Below are 12,770 nucleotides of genomic sequence, written 5' to 3' on the forward strand. Positions count from 1 at the left end.
TTTTAACGTTTTAATGAACCTTTAAACATTTTAATGAACATTTTAACGTTTTAATGAAGAATTTAACGTTTTAATGAAGATTTTAACGTTTTAATGAACATTTTAACATTTTAAAAATGAAGTTTTAAAGGTTTTGTTGAAGAATTTAATGTTTTAATGGACATTTAAACATTTTAATGAAGATTTTAACGTTTTTAAAAATGAACATTTAAAAGTTTTAATGAAGAATTTAATGTTTTAATGAAGATTTTAACGTTTTTAAAAAAATTTACATTTAAACGTTTTAATGAAGATTTATATTCAACAAGCATATATATATATATATATATATATATATATATATATATATATATATATATATATATATATATATATATATATATATATATATATATATATATATATTTATTTATTTATATATATATATATATATATATATATATATATATATATATATATATATATATATATATATATATTCCGATATATCAGACATATATATCTTGTTTCTACATGATATCAGAAGGAGACTGCTTGTTTCTACATAATGCCAGAAGGAGACTGCTTGTTTCTTTATGATGTCAGAAGGAGACTGCTTCCGTCTTGATGATATCAGAAGGCAACTGCTTGTTTCTACATAATATCAGAAGGAGACTGCTTGTTTCTACATGATATCAGAAGGAGACTGCTTGTTTCTACATGATATCAGAAAAATACTGCTTGTTTCTACATGATATCAGAAGGAGACTGCTTGTTTCTACATGATATCAGAAAAATACTGCTTGTTTCTACATGATATCAGAAGGAGACTGCTTGTTTCTACATGATATCAGAAGGAGACTGCTTGTTTCTACATGATATCAGAAAGATACTGCTTGTTTCTACATGATATCAGAAGGAGACTGCTTGTTTCTACATGATATCAGAAGGAGACTGCTTGTTTCTACATGATATCAGGAAGATACTGCTTGCTTCTTTATGATATCAGAAAGAGACTGCTTGTTTCTACATGATATCAGGAAGATACTGCTTGTTTCTACATGATATCAGAAAGAGACTGCTTATTTCTACATGATATCAGAAAGAGACTGCTTGTTTCTACATTATATCAGGAAGATACTGCTTGTTTCTACATGATATCAGAAAGAGACTGCTTGTTTCTTTATGATATCAGAAAGAGACTGCTTATTTCTACATGATATCAGAAAGATACTGCTTGTTTCTAAATGATATCAGAAAGAGACTGCTTGTTTCTTTATGATATCAGAAAGAGACTGCTTGTTTCTACATGATATCAGAAAGAGACTACTTGTTTCTACATGATATCAGGAAGATACTGCTTGTTTCTACATGATATCAGAAGGAGACTGCTTGTTTCTACATGATATCAGAAAGAGACTACTTGTTTCTACATGATATCAGGAAGATACTGCTTGTTTCTACGATATCAGAAGGAGACTGCTTGTTTCTACATGATGTCAGAAGGAGACTGCTTGATTCATTATGATATCAGAAGGAGACTGCTTGTTACATGATATCAGAAGGAGACTGCTTGTTTCTACATGATATCAGAAGGAGACTGCTTGTTTCTTTATGATGTCAGAAAGAGACTGCTTGTTTCTACATGATGTCAGAAGGAGACTGCTTGTTTCTTTATGATATCAGAAGAAGACTGCTTTTTTCAAAAAATGAACATTTTAACTTTTTAATCAAGAATTTAATGTTTTAATCAACATTTCACGTTTTTAAAAATGTAGATTTTAATGTTTTATAGAAGATTTTAACGTTTTAATGAAGATTTTAACGTTTTAATGAACATTTTAACGTTTTTAAAAATGAAGATTTTAATGTTTTAATGAAGGTTGTAACGTTTTAATGAACATTTGAATGTTTTAATGAAACTTTAAACGTTTTAATGAACATTTTAACGTTTTTAAAAATGAAGATTTTAATGTTTTAATGAAGGGTTTAACGTTTTAATGAACATTTAAACGTTTAAATGAAAATTTTAACGTTTTCATGAACATTTAAACGTTTTAATGAACATTTTAACGTTTTTAAAAATGAACATTTTAATGTTTTAATGAAGATTTTAACGTTTTAATGAAGATTTTAAAGTTTTAATGAACCTTTAAACGTTTTAATGAACATTTTAACATTTTAAAAATGAACATTTTAACGTTTTAATGAGCATTTTAACGTTTTAATGAACCTTTAAACATTTTACTGAACATTTTTACATTTTAAAAATGAACATTTTAACGTTTTAATGAACACGTTAATGTTTTCATGAAAATGTCATCGTTTTAATTAACCTTTTAACTTTTTCAAAAATGAACATTTAAACGTTTTAATGAAGAAGTTAACGTTTTGATGGACATTTAAACGTTTTCATGAACATTTTAACGTTTTCAAAAATGAAAATTTTAACGTTTTAATGATTTTAACGTTTTAATGAATCTTTAAACGTTTTAATGAACATTTTAACCTTTTAAAAACGAACATTTTAAAGTTGTAATGAACATATTAACATTTTAAAAATGAATATTTTAACATTTTAATGAACACATTAACATTTTCATGAAAAATTTAACGTTTTAATTAACCTTTTAACGTTTTTAAAAATGAACATTTAAATGTTTTAATGAAGATGTATATTCAACAAGCATATATATATTCTGATATAAATATATATCTTGTTTCTACATGATATCAGGAGACTGCTTGTTTCTTTATGATGTCAGAAAGAGACTGCTTGTTTCTTTATGATGTCACCAAGATACTGCTTGTTTCTTTATGATGTCACCAAGATACTGCTTGTTTCTTTATGATGTCAAAAGGAGACTGCTTGTTTCTTTATGATGTCAAAAGGAGACTGCTTGTTTCTTTATGATGTCACCAAGATACTGCTTGTTTCTTTATGATGTCACCAAGATACTGCTTGTTTCTTTATGATGTCAAAAGGACACTGCTTGTTTCTTGATGATATCAGAAAGAGACTGCTTGTTTCTACATGATATCATAAAAGAGACTGCTTGTTTCTTTATGATGTCAGAAGGAGACTGCTTGTTTCTACATGATATCAGAAAGAGACTGCTTGTTTCTTTATGATGTCAGAAGGAGACTGCTTGTTTCTTTAGGATGTCAGGAGACTGCTTGTTTCTACATGATATCAGAAAGAGACTGCTTGTTTCTTTATGATGTCAGAAGGAGACTGCTTGTTTCTTTATGATGTCAGAAGTAGACTGCTTCTTTCTTTATGATGTCAGAAGGAGACTGCTTGTTTCTTTATGATGTCAGAAGGAGACTGCTTGTTTCTACATGATATCAGAAGGAGACTGCTTGTTTCTGTATGATGTCAGACGGAGACTGCTTGTTTCTTTATGGTGTCAGAAGGAGACTGCTTGTTTCTGTATGATGTCAGAAGGATACTGCTTGTTTCTTTATGATGTCAGAAAGAGACTGCTTGTTTCTTTATGATGTCAGAAGGAGACTGCTTGTTTCTTTTTGATGTCAGAAGGAGACTGCTTGTTTCTTTATGATGTCAGAAAGAGACTGCTTGTTTCTACATGATGTCAGAAGGAGACTGCTTGTTTCTGTATGATGTCAGACGGAGACTGCTTGTTTCTTTATGGTGTCAGAAGGAGACTGCTTGTTTCTGTATGATGTCAGAAGGATACTGCTTGTTTCTTTATGATGTCAGAAAGAGACTGCTTGTTTCTTTATGATGTCAGAAGGAGACTGCTTGTTTCTTTTTGATGTCAGAAGGAGACTGCTTGTTTCTTTATGATGTCAGAAAGAGACTGCTTGTTTCTACATGATGTCAGAAGGAGACTGCTTGTTTCTTTATGATATCAGAAGGAGACTGCTTTTTTCAAAAAATTAACATTTTAATTTTTTAATCAAGAATTTAATGTTTTAATGAACATTTAACGTTTTTAAAAATGAAGATTTTAATGTTTTTTAGAAGATTTAAACGTTTTAATGAAGATTTTAACGTTTTAATGAACATTTGAATGTTTTAATGAAACTTTTAACGTTTTAATGAACATTTTAACGTTTTTAAAAATGAAGATTTTAATGTTTTAATGAAGGGTTTAACGTTTTAATGAACATTTAAACGTTTAAATGAACATTTTAACGTTTTCATGAACATTTAAACGTTTTAATGAACATTTTAACGTTTTAATGAAGATTTTAAAGTTTTAATGAACTTTTAAACGTTTTAATGAACATTTTAACATTTTAAAAATGAACATTTTAACGTTTTAATGAGCATTTTAACGTTTTAATGAACCTTTAAACATTTTAATGAACATTTTAACATTTTGAAAATGAATATTTTAACATTTTAATGAACACGTTAACGTTTTCATGAAAATTTTAACGTTTTAATTAACCTTTTAACGTTTTTAAAAATGAACATTTAAACATTTTAATGAAGAATTTAACGTTTTAATTGACATTTAAACGTTTTCATGAACATTTTAACATTTTTAAAAATGAAAATTTTAACGTTTTAATGAAGATTTTAACGTTTTAATGAACATTTAAACGTTTTAATGAACATTTAAACGTTTTAATGAACATTTTAACATTTTAATGATCATTTAAACGTTTTAATGAACATTTTAACGTTTTCAAAAAATTGAACATTTAAACATTTTAATGATGATTTTAATGTTTTTTAAAATGAACATTTAAATGTTTTAATGAAGATTTATATTCAACAAGCATATATATATATATATATATATATATTCTGATATATATATATATCTTGTTTCTACATGATATCAGGAGACTGCTTGTTTCTTTATGATGTCAGCAAGAGACTGCTTGTTTCTTTATGATGTCACCAAGATACTGCTTGTTTCTTTATGATGTCAAAAGGAGACTGCTTGTTTCTTTATGATGTCAGAAGGACACTGCTTGTTTCTTGATGATATCAGAAGGAGACTGCTTGTTTCTACATGATATCAGACTGCTTGTTTCTACATGATATCAGAAATATACTGCTTGTTTCTTTATGATGTCAGAAGGAGACTGCTTGTTTCTACATGATATCAGAAGGAGACTGCTTGTTTCTGTATGATGTCAGACGGAGACTGCTTGTTTCTGTATGATGTCAGAAGGATACTGCTTGTTTCTTTATGATGTCAGAAAGAGACTGCTTGTTTCTTTATGATGTCAGAAGGAGACTGCTTGTTTCTTTTTGATGTCAGAAGGAGACTGCTTGTTTCTTTATGATGTCAGAAAGAGACTGCTTGTTTCTACATGATGTCAGAAGGAGACTGCTTGTTTCTTTATGATATCAGAAGGAGACTGCTTTTTTCAAAAAATGAACATTTTAACTTTTTAATCAAGAATTTAATGTCTTAATGAACATTTAACGTTTTTAAAAATGAAGATTTTAATGTTTTTTAGAAGATTTTAACGTTTTAATGAAGATTTTAAAGTTTTAATGAACCTTTAAATGTTTTAATTAACATTTTAACATTTTAAAAATGAACATTTTAACGTTTTAATGAGCATTTTAACGTTTTAATGAACCTTTAAACATTTTAATGAACATTTTAACATTTTAAAAATGAACATTTTAACGTTTTAATGAACACGTTAATGTTTTCATGAAAATGTCAACGTTTTAATTAACCTTTTAACGTTTTCAAAAATGAACATTTAAACGTTTTAATGAAGAATTTAACGTTTTGATGGACATTTAAATGTTTTCATGAACATTTTAACGTTTTAAAAACGAACATTTTAACGTTGTAATGAACATTTTAACATTTAAAAAGTGAATATTTTAACATTTTAATGAACACGTTAACGTTTTCATGAAAAATTTAACATTTTAATTAACCTTTTAACGTTTTTAAAAATGAACATTTAAACATTTTAATGAAGAATTTAACGTTTTAATTGACATTTAAACGTTTTCATGAACATTTTAACATTTTTAAAAATGAAAATTTTAATGTTTTAATGAAGATTTTAACGTTTTAATGAACATTTAAACGTTTTAGTGAACATTTTAACGTTTTAATGATCATTTAAACGTTTTAATGAACATATTAACGTTTTGAAAAAATTGAACATTTAAACATTTTAATGATGATTTTAATGTTTTTTAAAATGAACATTTCAATGTTTTAATGAAGATTCATATTCAACAAGCATATATATATTCTGATATATCAGACATATATATCTTGTTTCTACATGATATCAGGAGACTGCTTGTTTCTTTATGATGTCAGAAAGAGACTGCTTGTTTCTTTATGATGTCACCAAGATACTGCTTTTTTCTTTATGATGTCACCAAGATACTGCTTGTTTCTTTATGATGTCAAAAGGAGACTGCTTGTTTCTTTATGATGTCAGAAGGACACTGCTTGTTTCTTTATGATGTCAAAAGGAGACTGCTTGTTTCTTTATGATGTCAGAAGGACACTGCTTGTTTCTACATGATATCAGAAAGAGACTGCTTCTTTCTACATGATATCAGAAAGAGACTGCTTCTTTCTACATGATATCAGAAGGAGACTGCTTGTTTCTTCATGATGTCAGAAGTAGACTGCTTCTTTCTTTATGATGTCAGAAGGAGACTGCTTGTTTCTTTATGATGTCAGAAGGAGACTGCTTGTTTCTACATGATATCAGAAGGAGACTGCTTGTTTCTGTTTGATGTCAGATGGAGACTGCTTGTTTCTTTATGATGTCAGAAGGAGACTGCTTGTTTCTGTATGATGTCAGAAGGATACTGCTTGTTTCTTTATCATGTCAGAAAGAGACTGCTTGTTTCTTTATGATGTCAGAAGGAGACTGCTTGTTTCTTTATGATGTCAGAAGGAGACTGCTTGTTTCTTTATGATATCAGAAGGAGACTGCTTTTTTCAAAAAATGAACATTTTAACTTTTTAATCAAGAATTTAATGTTTTAATCAACATTTCACGTTTTTAAAAATGTAGATTTTAATGTTTTATAGAAGATTTTAACGTTTTAATGAAGATTTTAACGTTTTAATGAACATTTTAACGTTTTTAAAAATGAAGATTTTAATGTTTTAATGAAGGGTGTAACGTTTTAATGAACATTTGAATGTTTTAATGAAACTTTAAACGTTTTAATGAACATTTTAACGTTTTTAAAAATGAAGATTTTAATGTTTTAATGAAGGGTTTAACGTTTTAATGAAGATTTTAAAGTTTTAATGAACCTTTAAACGTTTTAATGAACATTTTAACATTTTAAAAATGAACATTTTAACGTTTTAATGAGCATTTTAACGTTTTAATGAACCTTTAAACATTTTACTGAACATTTTTACATTTTAAAAATGAACATTTTAACGTTTTAATGAACACGTTAATGTTTTCATGAAAATGTCATCGTTTTAATTAACCTTTTAACTTTTTCAAAAATGAACATTTAAACGTTTTAATGAAGAAGTTAACGTTTTGATGGACATTTAAACGTTTTCATGAACATTTTAACGTTTTCAAAAATGAAAATTTTAACGTTTTAATGATTTTAACGTTTTAATGAACCTTTAAACGTTTTAATGAACATTTTAACATTTTAAAAACGAACATTTTAAAGTTGTAATGAACATATTAACATTTTAAAAATGAATATTTTAACATTTTAATGACCACATTAACATTTTCATTAAAAATTTAACGTTTTAATTAACCTTTTAACGTTTTTAAAAATGAACATTTAAATGTTTTAATGAAGATGTATATTCAACAAGCATATATATATTCTGATATATATATATATATATCTTGTTTCTACATGATATCAGGAGACTGCTTGTTTCTTTATGATGTCAGAAAGAGACTGCTTGTTTCTTTATGATGTCACCAAGATACTGCTTGTTTCTTTATGATGTCACCAAGATACTGCTTGTTTCTTTATGATGTCACCAAGATACTGCTTGTTTCTTTATGATGTCAAAAGGAGACTGCTTGTTTCTTTATGATGTCAAAAGGAGACTGCTTGTTTCTTTATGATGTCAGAAGGACACTGCTTGTTTCTTGATGATATCAGAAAGAGACTGCTTGTTTCTTTATGATGTCAGAAGGAGACTGCTTGTTTCTACATGATATCAGAAAGAGACTGCTTGTTTTTTTATGATGTCAGAAGGAGACTGCTTGTTTCTTTAGGATGTCAGAAGGAGACTGCTTGTTTCTACATGATATCAGAAAGAGACTGCTTGTTTCTTTATGATGTCAGAAGGAGACTGCTTGTTTCTTTATGATGTCAGAAGTAGACTGCTTCTTTCTTTATGATGTCAGAAGGAGACTGCTTGTTTCTTTATGATGTCAGAAGGAGACTGCTTGTTTCTACATGATATCAGAAGGAGACTGCTTGTTTCTGTATGATGTCATACGGAGACTGCTTGTTTCTTTATGGTGTCAGAAGGAGACTGCTTGTTTCTGTATGATGTCAGAAGGATACTGCTTGTTTCTTTATGATGTCAGAAAGAGACTGCTTGTTTCTTTATGATGTCAGAAGGAGACTGCTTGTTTCTTTTTGATGTCAGAAGGAGACTGCTTGTTTCTTTATGATGTCAGAAAGAGACTGCTTGTTTCTACATGATGTCAGAAGGAGACTGCTTGTTTCTGTATGATGTCAGACGGAGACTGCTTGTTTCTTTATGGTGTCAGAAGGAGACTGCTTGTTTCTGTATGATGTCAGAAGGATACTGCTTGTTTCTTTATGATGTCAGAAAGAGACTGCTTGTTTCTTTATGATGTCAGAAGGAGACTGCTTGTTTCTTTTTGATGTCAGAAGGAGACTGCTTGTTTCTTTATGATGTCAGAAAGAGACTGCTTGTTTCTACATGATGTCAGAAGGAGACTGCTTGTTTCTTTATGATATCAGAAGGAGACTGCTTTTTTCAAAAAATTAACATTTTAATTTTTTAATCAAGAATTTAATGTTTTAATGAACATTTAACGTTTTTAAAAATGAAGATTTTAATGTTTTTTAGAAGATTTAAACGTTTTAATGAAGATTTTAACGTTTTAATGAACATTTGAATGTTTTAATGAAACTTTTAACGTTTTAATGAACATTTTAACGTTTTTAAAAATGAAGATTTTAATGTTTTAATGAAGGGTTTAACGTTTTAATGAACATTTAAACGTTTAAATGAACATTTTAACGTTTTCATGAACATTTAAACGTTTTAATGAACATTTTAACGTTTTAATGAAGATTTTAAAGTTTTAATGAACTTTTAAACGTTTTAATGAACATTTTAACATTTTAAAAATGAACATTTTAACGTTTTAATGAGCATTTTAACGTTTTAATGAACCTTTAAACATTTTAATGAACATTTTAACATTTTGAAAATGAATATTTTAACATTTTAATGAACACGTTAACGTTTTCATGAAAATTTTAACGTTTTAATTAACCTTTTAACGTTTTTAAAAATGAACATTGAAACATTTTAATGAAGAATTTAACGTTTTAATTGACATTTAAACGTTTTCATGAACATTTTAACATTTTTAAAAATGAAAATTTTAACGTTTTAATGAAGATTTTAACGTTTTAATGAACATTTAAACGTTTTAATGAACATTTAAACGTTTTAATGAACATTTTAACGTTTTAATGATCATTTAAACGTTTTAATGAACATTTTAACATTTTCAAAAAATTGAACATTTAAACATTTTAATGATTATTTTAATGTTTTTTAAAATGAACATTTAAATGTTTTAATGAAGATTTATATTCAACAAGCATATATATATATATTCTGATATATATATATATCTTTTTTCTACATGATATCAGGAGACTGCTTGTTTCTTTATGATGTCAGAAAGAGACTGCTTGTTTCTTTATGATGTCACCAAGATACTGCTTGTTTCTTTATGATGTCACCAAGATACTGCTTGTTTCTTTATGATGTCACCAAGATACTGCTTGTTTCTTTATGATGTCAAAAGGAGACTGCTTGTTTCTTTATGATGTCAGAAGGACACTGCTTGTTTCTTGATGATATCAGAAGGAGACTGCTTGTTTCTACATGATATCAGACTGCTTGTTTCTACATGATATCAGAAATATACTGCTTGTTTCTTTATGATGTCAGAAGGAGACTGCTTGTTTCTACATGATATCAGAAGGAGACTGCTTGTTTCTGTATGATGTCAGACGGAGACTGCTTGTTTCTGTATGATGTCAGAAGGATACTGCTTGTTTCTTTATGATGTCAGAAAGAGACTGCTTGTTTCTTTATGATGTCAGAAGGAGACTGCTTGTTTCTTTTTGATGTCAGAAGGAGACTGCTTGTTTCTTTATGATGTCAGAAAGAGACTGCTTGTTTCTACATGATGTCAGAAGGAGACTGTTTGTTTCTTTATGATATCAGAAGGAGACTGCTTTTTTCAAAAAATGAACATTTTAACTTTTTAATCAAGAATTTAATGTCTTAATGAACATTTAACGTTTTTAAAAATGAAGATTTTAATGTTTTTTAGAAGATTTTAACGTTTTAATGAAGATTTTAAAGTTTTAATGAACCTTTAAACGTTTTAATTAACATTTTAACATTTTAAAAATGAACATTTTAACGTTTTAATGAGCATTTTAACGTTTTAATGAACCTTTAAACATTTTAATGAACATTTTAACATTTTAAAAATGAACATTTTAACGTTTTAATGAACACGTTAATGTTTTCATGAAAATGTCAACGTTTTAATTAACCTTTTAACGTTTTCAAAAATGAACATTTAAACGTTTTAATGAAGAATTTAACGTTTTGATGGACATTTAAATGTTTTCATGAACATTTTAACGTTTTAAAAACGAACATTTTAACGTTGTAATGAACATTTTAACATTTAAAAAGTGAATATTTTAACATTTTAATGAACACGTTAACGTTTTCATGAAAAATTTAACATTTTAATTAACCTTTTAACGTTTTTAAAAATGAACATTTAAACATTTTAATGAAGAATTTAACGTTTTAATTGACATTTAAACGTTTTCATGAACATTTTAACATTTTTAAAAATGAAAATTTTAATGTTTTAATGAAGATTTTAACGTTTTAATGAACATTTAAACGTTTTAGTGAACATTTTAACGTTTTAATGATCATTTAAACGTTTTAATGAACATATTAACGTTTTGAAAAAATTGAACATTTAAACATTTTAATGATGATTTTAATGTTTTTTAAAATGAACATTTCAATGTTTTAATGAAGATTCATATTCAACAAGCATATATATATTCTGATATATCAGACATATATATCTTGTTTCTACATGATATCAGGAGACTGCTTGTTTCTTTATGATGTCACCAAGATACTGCTTGTTTCTTTATGATGTCAAAAGGAGACTGCTTGTTTCTTTATGATGTCAGAAGGACACTGCTTGTTTCTTTATGATATCAGAAGGAGACTGCTTGTTTCTACATCATATCAGAAAGAGACTGCTTGTTTCTACATGATATCAGAAAGAGACTGCTTCTTTCTACATGATATCAGAAGGAGACTGCTTGTTTCTTCATGATGTCAGAAGTACACTGCTTCTTTCTTTATGATATCAGAAGGAGACTGCTTGTTTCTTTATGATGTCAGAAGGAGACTGCTTGTTTCTACATGATATCAGAAGGAGACTGCTTGTTTCTGTTTGATGTCAGATGGAGACTGCTTGTTTCTTTATGATGTCAGAAGGAGACTGCTTGTTTCTGTATGATGTCAGAAGGATACTGCTTGTTTCTTTATTATGTCAGAAAGAGACTGCTTGTTTCTTTATGATGTCAGAAGGAGACTGCTTGTTTCTTTATGATGTCAGAAGGAGACTGCTTGTTTCTTTATGATATCAGAAGGAGACTGCTTTTTTCAAAAAATGAACATTTTAACTTTTTAATCAAGAATTTAAGGTTTTAATGAATATTTAACGTTTTTAAAAATGAAGATTTTAACGTTTTAATGAAGATTTTAACGTTTTAATGAATTAAAACGTTTTAATGAACATTTGAACGTTTTAATGAAACTTTAAACGTTTTAATGAGCATTTTAACGTTTTTAAAAATGAAGATTTTAATGTTTTAATGAAGGTTTTAACGTTTTAATGAACATTTAAACGTTTAAATGAACATTTTAACGTTTTCATGAACATTTAAACGTTTTAATGAACATTTTAACGTTTTTAAAAATGAACATTTTAACGTTTTAATGAAGATTTTAAAGTTTTAATGAACCTTTAAACGTTTTAATGAACATTTTAACATTTTAAAAATGAACATTTTTATGTTTTAATGAGCATTTTAACGTTGTAATGAACCTTTAAACATTTTAATGAACATTTTAACATTTTAAAAATGAAAATTTTAACGTTTTAATGAAGATTTTAAAGTTTTAATGAACATTTAAACGTTTTAATGAACATTTTAATGTTTTAATGATCATTTAAACGTTTTAATGAACATTTTAACATTAAAAAAATGAACATTTAAACATTTTAATGATGATTTTAATGTTTTTTTAAAATGAACATTTAAATGTTTTAATGAAGATTTATATTCAACAAGCATATATATATTCTAATATATCAGACATGTATATCTTGTTTCTACATGATATCAGAAGGAGACTGCTTGTTTCTTTATGATGTCAGAAAGAGACTGCTTGTTTCTTTATGATGTCACCAAGATACTGCTTGTTTCTTTATGATGTCAAAAGGAGACTGCTTGTTTCTATGTGATGTCAGAAGGA

Source organism: Nothobranchius furzeri, chromosome 5 (assembly GCF_043380555.1).
Source record: "Nothobranchius furzeri strain GRZ-AD chromosome 5, NfurGRZ-RIMD1, whole genome shotgun sequence".
Taxonomy (NCBI): Eukaryota; Metazoa; Chordata; class Actinopteri; order Cyprinodontiformes; family Nothobranchiidae; genus Nothobranchius; species Nothobranchius furzeri.